The sequence below is a fragment of the Dendropsophus ebraccatus genome, chromosome 8 (genome assembly GCF_027789765.1).
Source record: "Dendropsophus ebraccatus isolate aDenEbr1 chromosome 8, aDenEbr1.pat, whole genome shotgun sequence".
Classification (NCBI taxonomy): Eukaryota; Metazoa; Chordata; class Amphibia; order Anura; family Hylidae; genus Dendropsophus; species Dendropsophus ebraccatus.
Genome location: NC_091461.1, coordinates 38,232,111 through 38,247,859, shown reverse-complemented (window position 1 = coordinate 38,247,859; position 15,749 = coordinate 38,232,111).

The following is a 15,749-nucleotide window of genomic DNA, read 5'->3' as shown; positions in this document are numbered from 1 at the left end:
ATTGTCGGCCCATTTACACAATGAGTGCAGCCAATTATTATAAATTTGATGGCTGGACAAAGGGTCCAATCATATTACATGTTCATTGGCTGATAGACAGCCCATTTTACAGCCCTGATTATTAGGCATGTTCATTAAGCTGATAATTGGTCTGTGTGAAGGGGCCTTATAGGGGTTTTAAAGACTTAAAGTGACTCTGTACCAACAATTTGCCCACCCCAAACTGGTTGTACCTTTGGATAGCTGCTTTTAATCCAAGATCTGTCCTGGGGTCTGTTCGGCAGGTGATGTAGTTATTGTCCTAAAAAACAACTTTTAAACTTGCAGCCCTGTGCCAAACTGGTGTGGCCTAGAGTGTCTGTGCATTAGGCTGACACATTATCATTAGGAACTTGAAGGCTCCTGTGCATTCCCAATGATGAGGAGGATGGGGAGGAGGGACGGAGGGGTGGTGCAAAGTTAGGGCACAGATACTGTAGGCCACAGCAGTTTGGCACAGGGCTGCAAGTTTAAAAGTTGTTTTTTAGGACAATAACTGCATCATCTGCCAAACAGACCCCAGGACAGATCTTGGATTAAAAGCAGCTATCCGAAGGTACAAGTGGTTTGGCGAGGGGGGGGGGGCAGATTGTGGGTACAGAGTCGCTTTAACATGGTCAGTTACCTCTCCTGTCTGGCCCCCATCCTCCCCACTGCATGGCCAGTAATCCTGAGTTCTCTATGGGGAGGAGAGTGGCAAGCCATAGCCAGAGCCGTAGCCAGGCTTCTCTCTCCCAGAACAAAGGGGGTTTCCATCATGCTCGACCTTATCTCCACTAACATCGAGAAAGCCCCAATACAGCTTATACTAAGGCAAGCAGCAGGTACGACCAACAACAGTATAAGGTGTTATGGGGATCATTTCAAAAACATGGCCAATTTCTTCAATAAACTGTACTACACTTGTCTCCAGTTTGGGTGAGGTTTTGCAGCTCAGTTCCATCGAAGTGAATGGAGCTGTATTATGATACCATGCTTACTCTAAGGACATGGATGGTACTCTTGGAAGAAAGTAGCTGTTATTTCTAATGCTAGATAACCCTTGTAAGAAGTTTGTTCTTCCTGGAAACCCCCTTACCACAGTTGTCACATCAAAGTTGCTGGCTATTTTATACCTGGGTTTATCGTATATGCTTCAGATTGCTAATGGTTGAGTCATTATAAATTTGTGCCATTTTTGATTTGTCTGTCAAGCACAGAGCAGCCAGAGTAGGTGGGTGGGCATGCTATGGTAATGCATGGTTACCATCAATCTTGGAGCAACTGCTTCAGTCAAGTGATGTCCCGAAATGCCAAACATGTTTACATGTTACAACTTGGATGATGGATAGTTTCAGAACAGGATCACCAACTCATTCTAGACTGCCTCATTCACACTTGCATAATAAATCTTTAAAGTATTGGTAGTGTTTTAAAATGAAAAAAATAAAAAAATAAAAATCTACAGGTCTTTGATATGCAAGTTTGAATGAGGAATGAGCCTTAAATCACAGGGACTATATTTACTCACCCAGGGCCTGAATAATACAAGGAAAGAGTATGTACCAAGGATAAAGACTCAACTGAGATTTGCAAGTTAGTAAACAGTATATATTTTGGGGTAGATTCACAGTATTGTCAAACTTTTAGGGGAAAGAAAAGCTGCAGTTTGTTCATGCTGTGTGCCAAATTAAAGGGGTACTCCGGCAGAATTTTTTTTCATTCAAATCAACTGGTTTTAGAAAGTTATATAGATTTTTTATTTATTTGTATTTTAAAATCTTCAGTCTTCTAGTACTTATCAGCTGCTGTATGTCATGAAGGAAGTGAGCAGCAGCAAATCCACATAGAAAACCTCTCCTGATCTGGACAGTTTCAGACATGGACAGAGGTGGCAGCAGAGAGCACTGTGTCAGACTGGAAAGAATACACCACTTCCGTCAGGACATACAGTAGCTGATAGGTACTAAAAGACTTGAGATTTTTAAATAGAAATAAACAACAAATCTATATAACGTTCTGAAACCAGTTGATTTAAATGAAAAAGAGATTTTTGCTGGAGTACCCCTTTAACCCCTGTGGCATTGTATTTTCCATGCTGTAAGAAAAGAAAGAACTCAATATGGGAACATCTTTAAAGGGGTACTTTGGAGTGTTTTTTTTTCTTTCAAATTAACTGGTGTCAGAAAGGTATTTAGGTTTGTAAATTACTTCTTTCCAAAAAATTCCTGTATCTTACAGTACTTATCAGCTGCTGTATGCCCTAAAGGAAGGTGTGTATTCTTTCCAGTCTGACACAGTGCTCTCTGCTGCCACCTCTTACCATAGAAAATCCCCATAAAAAATCTTTCCTTCTTTGGACAGTTACTGTCATGGACAGAGGTGGCAGCAGAGAGCACTGTGTCAGACTAGAAAGAATACAGCCCTTCCCGTGGCACATACGGCAGCTGATAAGTACTGGAAGGCTTGAGATTTTTAAATAGAAGTAAATCACAAATCTATATAACATTATAGCATCAGTTGATTTAAAAGAAAAAAAAAATCGCCTCTTCAAGCATTATCTCATAGTTTACAAAAGAATAATTATTCTTCAGTAATTTTCCAAATACATTGCATTACTTATCTAGTACTGATCTTAAAGGGGTTATCCATAGGTCATCATTTTTTATTGGTTGTATCACTCCTTTCAGATTAGTAATGCAATGTATTTGAGATGTTACTAAATGTTTTGTGTTGATGAACTTTGTGTTGCAAACAGTTGTTCCCTTTCTATGTGTTACTTTCCACAGTATAACAATAAAATTCCATAGGTAGACAGATAATTCTATTAGGCTATTTTCACACTACATATTTTTTCGTAAAACTTCGGCCGTTGTTGCACAGTGCAACAACGGCAGTGATTTTTACGAAAAAATATGTTGCCTTGCAGTCTATGGGATCCCCGACGGAGCGTATACACATGGTATACGCTCCGGCCGGGATCCCTAGTGGAGCCGCAAACAACTGACATGTCAGTTTTCTGCGGCTGCTATTCAGTGAATAGTGGCTGCAGAAAACTTTTTCAGTGCACACTATGGAGCGAGCGGTTCCTGCCACAAGCTTCATAGTGTGCAGTGGGGAGTTCTGATGCGGGCGAGCACGGATGCGCCCACAGGAGAACTCTGCGGCCCGAAACATCATCCGGATGATCTTTTCAGAGGCTGGCCGTTCCGTTACCAAGCCGGGTCACGGAATGGCCCCTCTCTTACTATGTATGAACATAGCCTCAGAGTCAGGCTGTGTTCCCTCTTCGGGAACATATCGGGTCGAGGTCATGTCAAATAGACGGTTGCTAATAATGATCATGACAAGACGGACGCCATTATCCGATATGTTCCTGAAGTGGGAACATAGCCTGCTAAAGTAATGAAATACAGATACAGAGCAAAAGAGTGGGACTGCAGTACATTTCCACAGGGGGAGATTTATCAAACATGGTGTAAAGTGAAACTGGCTCAGTTTCCCCTAGCAACCAATCAGATTCCACCTTTCATTCCTCACAGACTCTTTGGAAAATGAAAGGTGGAATCTGATTGGTTGCTAGGGGCAACTGGGCCAGTTTCACTTTACACCATGTTTGATAAATCTCCCCTTATAGTTGTGAATACACCAGACATTAGCCCAAATTATCTTGTGTGTATGACCAGTTTTAGACAGAGGTGGCAAATAACCCTCTGAAGATGAACAGTAACTATATATGAAATATTTTATTGCTGAGAAAATTCTTTAAGTCTTTTCTGGCCTAAATAGACTGATAACCTATCCACAGGATATTGTTACCCCTCCCACCGAACGGTGACTGATGAGACAGTTCATGGTCTATTTTGGCCAGAAAACTTTTTTTTAAAGGGGTTTTCTGATTTAAAAAGCACTTGGATATGGAACAAGTATGAGATCGCACGAGGGGGAGGGGATGTCTGACCTCCTCGCCCCCTAGGAATCTCTCTATTGGCAACCCAGATCCTTTGTTACAAATTCATCGGAGGGTTGGCACGTGACTCGCAGCTCTATTTATTTTCTATTAATCCTCCTGAAAGAGCTGAGTGCTGTACTTGGTTCTCTCTGGCGGCTCCGAAAGAATGAATGGAGCCGCGCGTCACACGCTGAGCTGCATCTTCATTCATAACAAAGGAATCGGGACACCAATAGAGACATCGCTGGAGGGCATGGAGGCCGGACTCCCTGTGATGGGGGACAAGTATTTTTAAATTGGAAACCCCCTTTAATGCTAAGGCTACATTGGAGAAGACCCCATTATAACTTATACTGTCAGCCAAACCCTCCATTAACTTTATTCTTTAGTATAAAGTATATGGATAGAGGATACAGTAAACACAGACAAGTTAGAATAAAATATGAAAGTTAATAACATATCAAGATTTCATAGAATGATATTTTCACATACTAAACATAACATGGTATTTCCTGATGGATCATGTTTGGGTAACCGCACACTAACTCCATTACACTTTCTAAGTCCACGTTCTCTATGGACAATAAACAGCAGCTATACCAAGACTATGATGCCCGAAGTGACCCAAAAGCCCTCTTCCACAAAGCAGGATAAAAGTATTATAAATGGCTTACAGTAGTTGCCGCTGTCAGGACATGCTGGGATTTGTAGTTATAGACCAGCTAGAGAGCCCCAGACCTCTGTGCCATTTACACGTACTCTAAGAAACGCATATCCTTATAATGCAAGCACTTCTCTATCACTATGTATTCGGTGAGGTATTTCATTGTACTTTTACGTTGACACTACTTTTACCTTTACTATATTTTTTACTTTATTGTTCCCACGTTTCAGGAAAACAGCTTTCATTTCTGAAAAGAAGCACTTAGGAGGTGCTTATGTCTATGAATGAAATACTGACATGCATTGAGGACTTTACAGTACGCAAGGACTGATAGGTGCAGAGCACACTGCTGCGTACAGACTCGCCTATGAAGACGGAGGTGACGGACTTTGTGCAGGAATTTAACCTCTGCCCCGCAGAGAATGGGTTCATGTATAGGAAGACAAGTTTATGCACAGAGCCCATTTATTAGGGGACTGAAGTAAAAGCAGCCACATCCTTTATATGTGTGTTTTCTTTCTTTTTTTTTTTAGAAATTTTTATTTATTTGTATCTTTATTTCACAGTATCAACCTACCGACTATTTATGTGTTATGTACATTCAATTTTCATTGCGATTTACAAATGGAGATTTATAAATGCATTACCATGTGTTGTCTATACACCATGTAAATAAAAGGAATAATTTCTTTTTCACTTCCAGCCTTAATTCTATCATTTGCATTATGAATTCTGATAAGGAACAACCATGTTAACATCCATTGCATTCTACTAGGGTATGTTCACACTTGGTAGATACTGCTGCAGATTTTATGCAGAGTTTGACATCCCTATTGGGAAAATCTGCAGCAAATCAGCAGTAGATCATCATGTATGAACATACCCTTTGAACTTCGCTGTTTCCATTGACACCATCACACTCCCAACATACTGTGGAGAAAGGTCCTGTTGTCCTATTAACATTATGAGGCCTCAGGTGCATCTTCTATGACCTGGTTTGCTAACATTGCTGACCCTATGGAGAACATATCTCTTTGCAGGTTCTCAATAACTATCAAAATACTGTAGTGACAAAACCAGCCTGGAATGGGCCTCCTCTTTGTAAGGGGCCTCATAGTCTATGGTATCTTGGCATCATTGGGACCCTGAACACTACTGCACTATAAAGTAGAGCCGTGGACACTCTGATGAAAGTTGGTGGATACCTCCATAACCTCCATAACATATCATCCCATTGGGCATGCCACATTTCCTTTCTTCTTCATACTGATGCACCTGGTCCTTACTACAGTAGGTCTGATTATTTGGGGTCAGCATTATTTTGCAAAAGAATAAGAATACCATATTTTGTGTCCTGTCTGGACTGGGTTCACACTACGTTTTTTTAAATCATTTTTTTTTCATCTGTTTTTCCATTGACCTCCATTATTATAAAAAAAAACAGATCAAAATGCATCCTTTTTTTTAATCGTACACAAAAATGTAGCTATTTTTGTGTACGTTAAAAAAACAGATTCGTTTTGATCCTTTTTTTTAAATGGAAGTCAATGGAAGAACAGATCAAAACAGATGCACACAAATGCATCCATCTTTCCATTCATTTTTCCATAAGTTTTTTTGCAAAAATGGATGAAAAAAAAACAGATTAAAAAAAGTAGTGTGAACCCAACCTTAGGCAAATTTTGTAAGATCAAAACACAACCACATTTTAGCTGTCATATTTTGACTGCCATATACCTGAACTCTCCATAGTTTTCTGGAATCAAACATAAAGTTCGATGGTGATCTGAGTTTGGTTGAAATGTATCATTTGAGAGATATAGACTCAACAATCCCCCCTTGTAATTGCATTGTTTGATAACCCATTGCCGTTGGTAAAGGCCCACTTGGGCATCCACTAAGTTGGGTCACTCATGCCTAGATTAATCACAGTCACAGGATCTGTCCGATTAGTACTGGCAGTTGGTTTTCACTTCACATGCAAGCAAGGGGGATTGTGGGAAAGTGTCGGCACTATTGCATGGCAACCACGGGGTCACAGTTCAGAGAGGAAACCAGGAAGTGAATAGATCCATGTGGAATAAAAATGGTATAGGCATGTACTAATTTTACCTTCTTTGCTTCATGACACAACCCCTTTAAGAAGTTTTAGCATATTCAGTAACTTAATGCGGTTCAGGGAAGAAACAGAGTGCTGCACCTCACACCTATGGCTGATACTAGTGCCGCTAGGCTAAATAAAAAACACATCAGAATTTTGTGTATGAATTGATCAAGCCATACTGCCCCATGTACCTCGTGCCGGTATCTGATACACATGGGTCCCTACACTAAGTCCACACCGTGCCAGTCAGTGGCCACCAACCCCGCAGGCGTGCACAGTCAGGGACCGGGGGCCATGGGACGGCACTGCGACCCCCATGCCACAGGACCAGACCCAAAAACACCACACCAGAACCCGGCCAGCACCGCCGGCGGAGAAGGTCATCATATCCATACTTGTGTCGTTTGGGGGCAGCCTTCCCCGCCGGTGGTGCTGGTTGGGTTTTGGTGGGGCTTTTTGGGTCTGGTCCTGTGACATTGGGGTTGCAGGGCCGTTCCATGGCCTCCCTTCCCTGCACGTGCACGCTTTGCGGGGTTGGCGGTCGCTGACCGACACGGTGTGGAGTTAGCGTAGGGACCCGTGTGGACCAGAGGACCTGCGCGGTGGTACACGGGGCAATATGGCTTGATCAATTCATATACAGACACTCTGGTGTTGATTTTTAATATAGGCCTAGCGGCATTAGTATCAGCCATAGATGGGATGTGCAGCCGTTCCATTCTCTCCAGTTCGTGTTTCACAGTTCTCCCTCTCTGAACAGCTAGCACTCCTTTATAAGACCCACATGACCAAAATTAGCAGGATATGCCTGTGCTCACATGTCTGGACCCTATGTCTTCCCCATTCTGTGAGAGCAGCAATGGTAAGTGTAATACCATATCCATACTTGTGTCGTTTGGTGGCAGCCTTCCCCGCCGGTGGTGCTGGCTGGGTTTTGGTGGGGCTTTTTGGGTCTGGTCCTGTGACATTGGGGTTGCAGGGCCGTTCCATGGCCTCCCTTCCCTGCACGTGCACGCTTTGCGGGGTTGGCGGTCGCTGACCGACACGGTGTGGAGTTAGCGTAGGGACCCGTGTGGACCAGAGGACCTGCGCGGTGGTACACGGGGCAATATGGCTTGATCAATTCATATACAGACACTCTGGTGTTGATTTTTAATATAGGCCTAGCGGCATTAGTATCAGCCATAGATGGGATGTGCAGCCGTTCCATTCTCTCCAGTTCATATTCAGTAACTTTACTAAACTTCATCTTCATTGTGGAAGCAAATATTGTCAACAGTTCCTAGAAGAATGCATGTTGGCTCCTAACAGAAGAGGGTGTTCTGGCCCAACCAGAGGTCCACAAAGGCACGGAAAGCTAAGAGGCCCTCAAAATAGCTATCACCTCAAGCTTTTGTAGTTCCTAGAAGAAAGAATTAAAGGGGTTTTCTAGGCAAAATGAACTGATGTGCTATCCGGTGCACACATCCGGCAACCTGGCCGATCGGCTATCATGAGCCGGGGCTTCCATACAACAAGTAGACCTACTTCCCACAGTAACTTACCAAAACAGTCAACATCTCTTAGCAAGAATATATTGTTAGGCAAGAGTTATAGAATACTTTACCTTCTCTACACCAAGCTTCCTTGATGTAGGAATGGGAGTGAAAATATTGTTTCCCCATAGTAATTGGGCTGAAATTATTTCCTTAAGACATTTACCACCATATGATGCCTTTGAATACCTCCATGTGAGTCCATAAGAAAACCTCTGTGTGATCTGGGGATCACAGAGATACAATGTGCATCCATAACAGCCTAGAGGAATTTACAGATAGTTTTATCTAAAAATCAGTAGTTAAAGGGGAAGTCCGGGCAAAATAATTTTAAGATATGTTATTGCCCAACAAAAGTTATGAAAATTACTAATTGACACTAGTTATGGGAAATGCACCTATAATGTCACGTCACATAAACTGCCAACTCCTGCTGCTCCAGTCCATCCCACCACTGCAGCAGGTGTCTGCAGTTTATGTGACGGGACATCACCAACTTTACAGAGACCTGATCACACCATGCTGTAATAAGTGCAGGGAAAATGCACTATAGGTGCATTTCCCATAATTAGTGTCAATTAGTAATTTTCATAACTTTTGTTAGGCAATAACATATATTAAAATTATTTTGCCTGGACTTCCCCTTTAAATGAATGTATGATCAGGTTTTTTTTACCTTAATGGATCAGCGCCAGTGCAGGGATGCCGGTGCTGCGGTCCTTTTTTTGAAACACCGCCTAGTTTCCATGCACAACGGCGGTCTATTCCTAAGCACCGTCCCGACATGGAGCACTGGAGCACTTATTTTTATGTCCGTGCATATAACGTCCATCATTTTATACACTGTGTGTACTGGACGTCCATCATCCCATTGACTTTAATGCATTGCAAAAACACAGTGTGAACCCAGCCTGAGGTAAAGTAAAATCTGATACGTAATAAGTTATGCCATTATTTTTTTTATGGCCTCAAATATTCACACATCAGAGCAAATATGAGTTCATTCATTGTACATGTTTGTGTATAGAAGCATTAACTCTTATATTTAGACAGTGAAACGGTTTGTGGAAAAGATTAATAGAGTTTTGTTATTTTTTAAACAATCAAAATCAGGAAAGACAACTTGGCATTTACATGGAGCAGAGATCCTAAAGGAAGCTAGCTGCTATCTGCTGTTGGTAATAAGTGTCATAAGGGATCACCCAGTAACGTCATTGGTGAATCAGTGACCTAATCAGCTACCCTGCAATGTAATTTGTTACAGCGGTTAGGTATCATGCCAGCCTGAGACATCAGCTAGGCCTTGGGACCTGCCATGACTGATTTGCTGGTATAGTCTGTCTAGCTGCACCAGCGGAGTGCTGATCTAGTGTAATGATAATAATAGAATAGGCTTATAATAGGTCCATTGAAGAACTTAAAAATTGTAAATAGAAATTTTTAAAAAAATCCATCCCCTGTGTGCTCTCCCCCGTTGCTCCCCCAGTAGTATATAGCCCCCCTGTTGCTCTTCCAGTAGTATATAGCCCCCCTGTTACCCCCCCAGTAGTATTTAGCTTTCCTGTACGCTCTCCCCCAGTAGTATATAGCCCCCCTGTTGCCCCCCCAGTAGTATTTAGCTTCCCTGTGCGCTCTCCCCCAGTAGTATATAGCCCCTCTGTTGCCCCCCAGTAGTATTTAGCTTCCTTATGCGCTCTCCCCAGTAGTATATAGCCCCCCCTGTTGCCCCCCAGTAGTATTTAGCTTCCCTGTGCGCTCTCCCCCAGTAGTATATAGCCCCCCATGTGCGCTCTCACAAATGCAAAAAATGCAGATTTTTAGGTCACATCATATTACAGAAAAAATGGAACAAAAAGTGATTTAGGCCGGGTTTAAATATGTCCGGCGTTGCGGCGGTGTTTCCCTCCGGAGGGAAACGCATCATTGAACTGATCCCATTGTTTTTAATGGGATCGTTCAAAATGTGTGGCGGTGAAATAGTGGCCGCCGCATCGCCGGACCGTCGGTGCGTTAGGACGCATCTTGCAGCGTCCTGATGGACCACTGCTCCGGCGATACGGCGCCGCACCGATTCAATCGAATATAGCGCAGGACGCATGCCGTTCGGCTCTGGCATCCGGCGTTCAGGCAAATAGCCACAGTGTAAAGAAATAAATATATCTCTCCCCCTGTGTGCTCTCCCCTATAGTCCCCCCCTTGGTCCCCCAGTAGTATCTCGCCCCCCCCGTTGCTCCTCCAGTAGTATATAGCCCCCCTGTTGCCCCCCCAGTAGTATTTAGCTGCCCTGTTGCCCCCCCCAGTAGTATTTAGCTTCCCTGTGCGCTCTCCACCAGTAGTATATAGCCTCCCATGTGCGCTCTCCCCCTCCCAATTAGCCCCCCTGTGTTCTCTCCCTCCCAATTAGCCCCCCTGTGCGCTCTCCCCCTCCCAATTAGCCCCCTTGTGCACTCTCCCCCTCCCATATAGGCCCCCTGTGAGCTCCCCCAATTAGTATATAGCCTCCCTGTGCAATCTCCCCCAATAGTATATAGCCCCCCATGTGCGCTCTCCCCCTCCCATATAGCCCCCCTGTGCGCCCTGACCTTGTAGTATATAACCCCCTGTGAGCTCCCCCAATTAGTATATAGCCCCCCTGTGCGCTCCCCCGCAAAGTTTTGGCTCTGATGTTGTTGGATTTAGCAAGCATCCATGAAATGTGTCATGGGCTCTTCAAGTGCTGAGAGCTGTGCTGGATGTGGGTTCTTTTTAGCCATTGGCAAAGTGTGTTAGGAATCCATAGGCCTGTCACCCAAATAACTCTCCATGATGAAATGGTTAATAGGTCCAGACCTCTTGTCTGTTGCCCAAGGCTGGAGCTGTGACTTCAGAAAACCTGTCTTCCATCTACTGTTTAGCTCCTGTCATCTAGGCCCTAAGCTGTCATTTGCTACTCGGAAAGCTTTTAGAAAAAAGAGAATGTATCTAGCACTGAGAGAGTGTGTGAAGTGAAGACACAATAAACAATGGCTGGAGATGGGACTCTTCTCAGAACCCAAGCTACCGGGGTCATATCAGTTGTGATCTGCAATCTCCAGCTATAACGCTGGTGTAAAACAAAGAAATAGGGCAAATTACAATATAAAACGCTTTGGTTATCATAATGAGCAAACAGGTAATAGATGGGAATTTTTACCGGCTGGGAGATAAATCCAACTTTTTTTTTTTTTTACTATGGCCGTCCCATTCACCCATCCCTAAATTTTTCCTGTAGTAACTGTAAAAGAATAATGTATGTAGGACATACAATACCTGAAGAAGTTCTCTTTCATATTGTGTGCAGATTTTTTTTCTCTCCTAATCCTCTCCCATATACTCTCTATCTATAGCGAACCTTCTTGATCACTTTTTAGCCTCAACCAAATTACAAATTCCCTTTTACTGGCTCTAAAGAGATCCACCAAGAATGGATCAACCCATTTGTAGAGTAGATAAACTTTCTAAGTGGGAAAACTTTGTCTGGCTCCTCATTTGTAAAGATTTGGAAAGCCTGGCTACAGTGTATAATTCCTAACCCTATTCCTATCTTATGTCTACCAGTGAGATACAAAGGTGGGAGTTTATGAAGACTAAAGTAAAAGTAGCCCTGGCCCTGTAGGCAACACCCCTGTAGGTAATGCCAACCCCCCTCCCCCATAGGTATTTACCCCCCATAAGGAAACCATTTGTAGGTAATAGCCTCCCTTTAGGATATCCCCCCGCCCATAGGTAATCCCCCTTATAGTATAAACCCTCCCCTTCATATACACCCCCTTGTAGGTAATTCATCTTGATAATGGCACCCTACCCCCAGTCCAACCTAATTCTGGTGATGTGTAGGAAAATAGCACATCACCGGGATACAGACAAGACCAGCCCAAAAAGGGGACCGGTCCATCTGGCATTTGCCAGAAATGCCAGATGGCCAGTCCAGACCAAAGTGTTTTACAGCCAATCTTAACCTCTTCCATTATAAGGATTCACATTTTTTTCACTTAATTTAAAGTGTTCCCCAATGTTGGATACATATGGAGATCACAAACAAAGTCAGAATATATTACTTAAAGGAGTCTACCCATCTCCAAGGTCAAATTCTGCATTGCAGTGTATATCAAGATACAAACAGATCTATTTGCCGGCTACTGCTTATACAGAGGAGTAGTGGTCTGTAACATAGGTAAGAAGCTGTCAGAGGAGAAGGCAGATCCTGAAGAGGGGGCAAGGGCTGTCACTAGTTCTATATGCAGAAGTGTGTACAGGATTACAATATAGAATATGATCTTATATAATATACCAGGTGATTCTGCAGTCAGGCTTCTATGTTTCTAGTACATTCAGGATGTATTTTACTTGTCTTTATATCCATGGAATTACTGGGACGTACATCATAATTGCCCCATTTGATTATTGCTAATTGAAAATTCCTAAATAGAAGTATTTGTCCAATGAAGAAATCCTTAGTCCCTTTATTGCAGTAAATGACATCAGCATCACTATGGCGTCTATAACCTCTGTTGGCAGAGACTATATATAGTGTATTCTGTATGTAGCTGAAGGTGCCCCACTGATTGATGGGGGAGGCTACATGAGGCCAATGGGAGATACTGCATGCCAATTATACAGAGCCGTATCTTCATTTACATACAATTCACGCTTAATATTGGTACACCGAAGTCCCAGGTGAAAAGCAAAAGCACATAATATATTCAGTGTGATGTTGAGGGACTTCCTATAAGAATACAGACACTCCAACTTCTGACCCTCCTTTAAACATGATACTTTGCTACAGTAACTTTGTAACGATACTAGAATGTTTGTTTTCAGAAACTTTACCTACCAATCTAATCAAATCACTTCCATTATTGCCTTTGCTTTATAATAGAAGTTGGCTAACAGTGACCTCTACAGGCCAGGAAAGGAATGTCTACAATGCATTACAATGTGGTTGTGATTGGAGTGAATACATGTTTGTAACTATCAGTAGACAAAGACAACCTGGTCCATCTGATGTTCACACGCTGTCTTAAAGGTGTTATCCAGCGAAAATCTCCCCCCCCCCCACACACACACCAAATCAACTGGTTTGAGAAATGTGAATAGATTTGTAGTTTACCTCTATTTCCCATACTTATGAGCAGCTGTGTGTCCTGCAGGAAATGTTGTTTTCTTTTCAGTCTGACACAGTGCTCTCTGCTGCCACCTCTGTCCCAGAGAGGAACTGTCCAGAGCAGCAAATCCCCATAGAACAGGGGTTAGCTTTAGCTTTGGCTGTCTAGGCATGAAGGGAGTTGTAGTTTTGCAACAGCTGGAGAGCCAAGGTTCCCTGCCCTGGACAGTTCCAGTCTTGGACAGAGGTGGCAGCAGAGAGCACTGTGTCAGACTGAAAAGAATACACCACTTTCTGCAGGACATACAGCAGCTGATAACTATGGGAAGACTTGAGATTTTTAAGTAGAAGTAAATTACAAAAATCTATAACCTTTTGAAACAATTCTATTTGAAAGATTTTTTTTCCACCGGATAACCCCTTTAAGGGCTAGAATAACATGCACCAGATGTATTAATGCATTGGGCACATCTTTCTCACTTCAGATATGAGCTGGAGTAGATAAGATTAACCAATTTCTGATGTAAATGATGTGAAATCCACCTCCCCAGCCCCTCTAGATAAAAACTAGTAAGCAATGGTAATAAATTGCAAAACTTATACAGTATGTGTTAGAGGGACTGGCACTATCACTGGCAGCCAAAGCCAGGAAAAGGGTGCAGGACAACAAGCTGCTGGATACACAGGCTGCAGTTACTATTGGCTGCAACCAACTGGTATGGAACAGAAGACAGTGACAACTGCAGCCAATAAATCAGTAAACTCCTACCAACAGTGTGTTGGCGAAAGACATCAATCACAAGGAGTAGGGGGAAACTGTAACTTTTACTAAATAGTCTGTAAGGTGCAATACAGCAAACAATAAAGAATCCTTGTTTCCAAGGCGGGTCAGCTTGGAAGCAGATCTCTCATTTACTTCCTCTTTAAGGCTATGTTCACACAGCGTGTGAGACGGCCGTTCCGTGACCCCGGGTGATCTTTCCGGCCGCGGAGCTCTGATGCAGGCGCACCAGTGCGTGCCCGCCCGCATCAGAGCTTCCCATTGCCCACAGCCGGAGCCGCTTGCTTCACTTTGTGAACTGACAGGTCTTTCTGCGGCAGGAATTCACTGAATTCTGGCTGCAGAAAACTGACATGTCAGTTTTTTCCGGCGTTGCATGGTATCCCGGCTGGAGCGCATACGATGTGTGTACGCTACGGCCGGGATCCCATTGAAAATAAGGCTATGTCACACACTGCAAAACTACGGCTGTAGTTCTGCGTCGAGAACTACGGCCGTAGTTTTACGTAGTGTGAACATAGTCTAAATGAGAGTACCCCAGCAGGTTAGCGCTACATTTAGGGACAATTTGCAGATAGGACAAATGCTGGACACAGTCTCTGAGATGGGGTGCTAAATAGACTTTGGCAGCAGAGAGAAGAGTAACTACATGCTGGGTATTGTCCAGGACTCTGCTGGAAACTACTTAAAAGTCTATCTTAAGGAGCAGGCTACCTACTAGTGAAAATACATACTTGGTCACCTACCATATATACTGGGGCATCTGTATACAGAGCAAACATACTGGTGGCACCTACAGTACCTAATGGGAGAAAATAAATACTGGTGGGACCTGTCTACTAACCTCTACAGGAAACCTACCTATCCCCAAGTCACTTGCCCACTTTAGTGTGTGGGACACCACGGGGTATTATTATTATTATTATTATTATTATTATAATTATTATTATTATTTGGGGCACTATAGATGGAAGAAGGGATGGTGTTGAAAAAGTGCAAAGCCTAAAATTTGTGTCTGGTAGTTTCTGCAGAGGTGAGTTGTGGTTGGAAGAAATCATCCTGGCAGATGTCATCTGTGAGTCACTGGATGTAACTGTACTATAATCATTTGTACTGTCTTCAGAGACTGGGTAGAGCTGGTATCTACCATTGTATGGGCACAGTATGGGGGATTTTGACCTGGCTACAGTCTTTTTATTTAGTAACAGTATATTGCTAAATGATCATAGTGTGGTGGAATTGAGCACGGCACAATTTTTATTTCATACAGGGGCACACAGCAGTACAGACACCTCCATAACCTAAGATACCTACTGTATGGATAAAGCCTAAGAAGGGCCTAGGAAGGGCTCCCAGGCATTTTGCCGCCTAGATGACCAGACCTTTGTCTGTGCACTCCTGATGGCCCCTACTCATGTGTGCAAAAAGTGATACAACAGTGTAAAAAAGAAAAGACAATCTAAAAATATATGTGATATATTACTTTTTTCACAATAATACAAACAATGGGAATGAATGCTTAGAGAATTAGACTTCACATTTCCGGCCCTTTATAGTATAAGTATAATAAAAT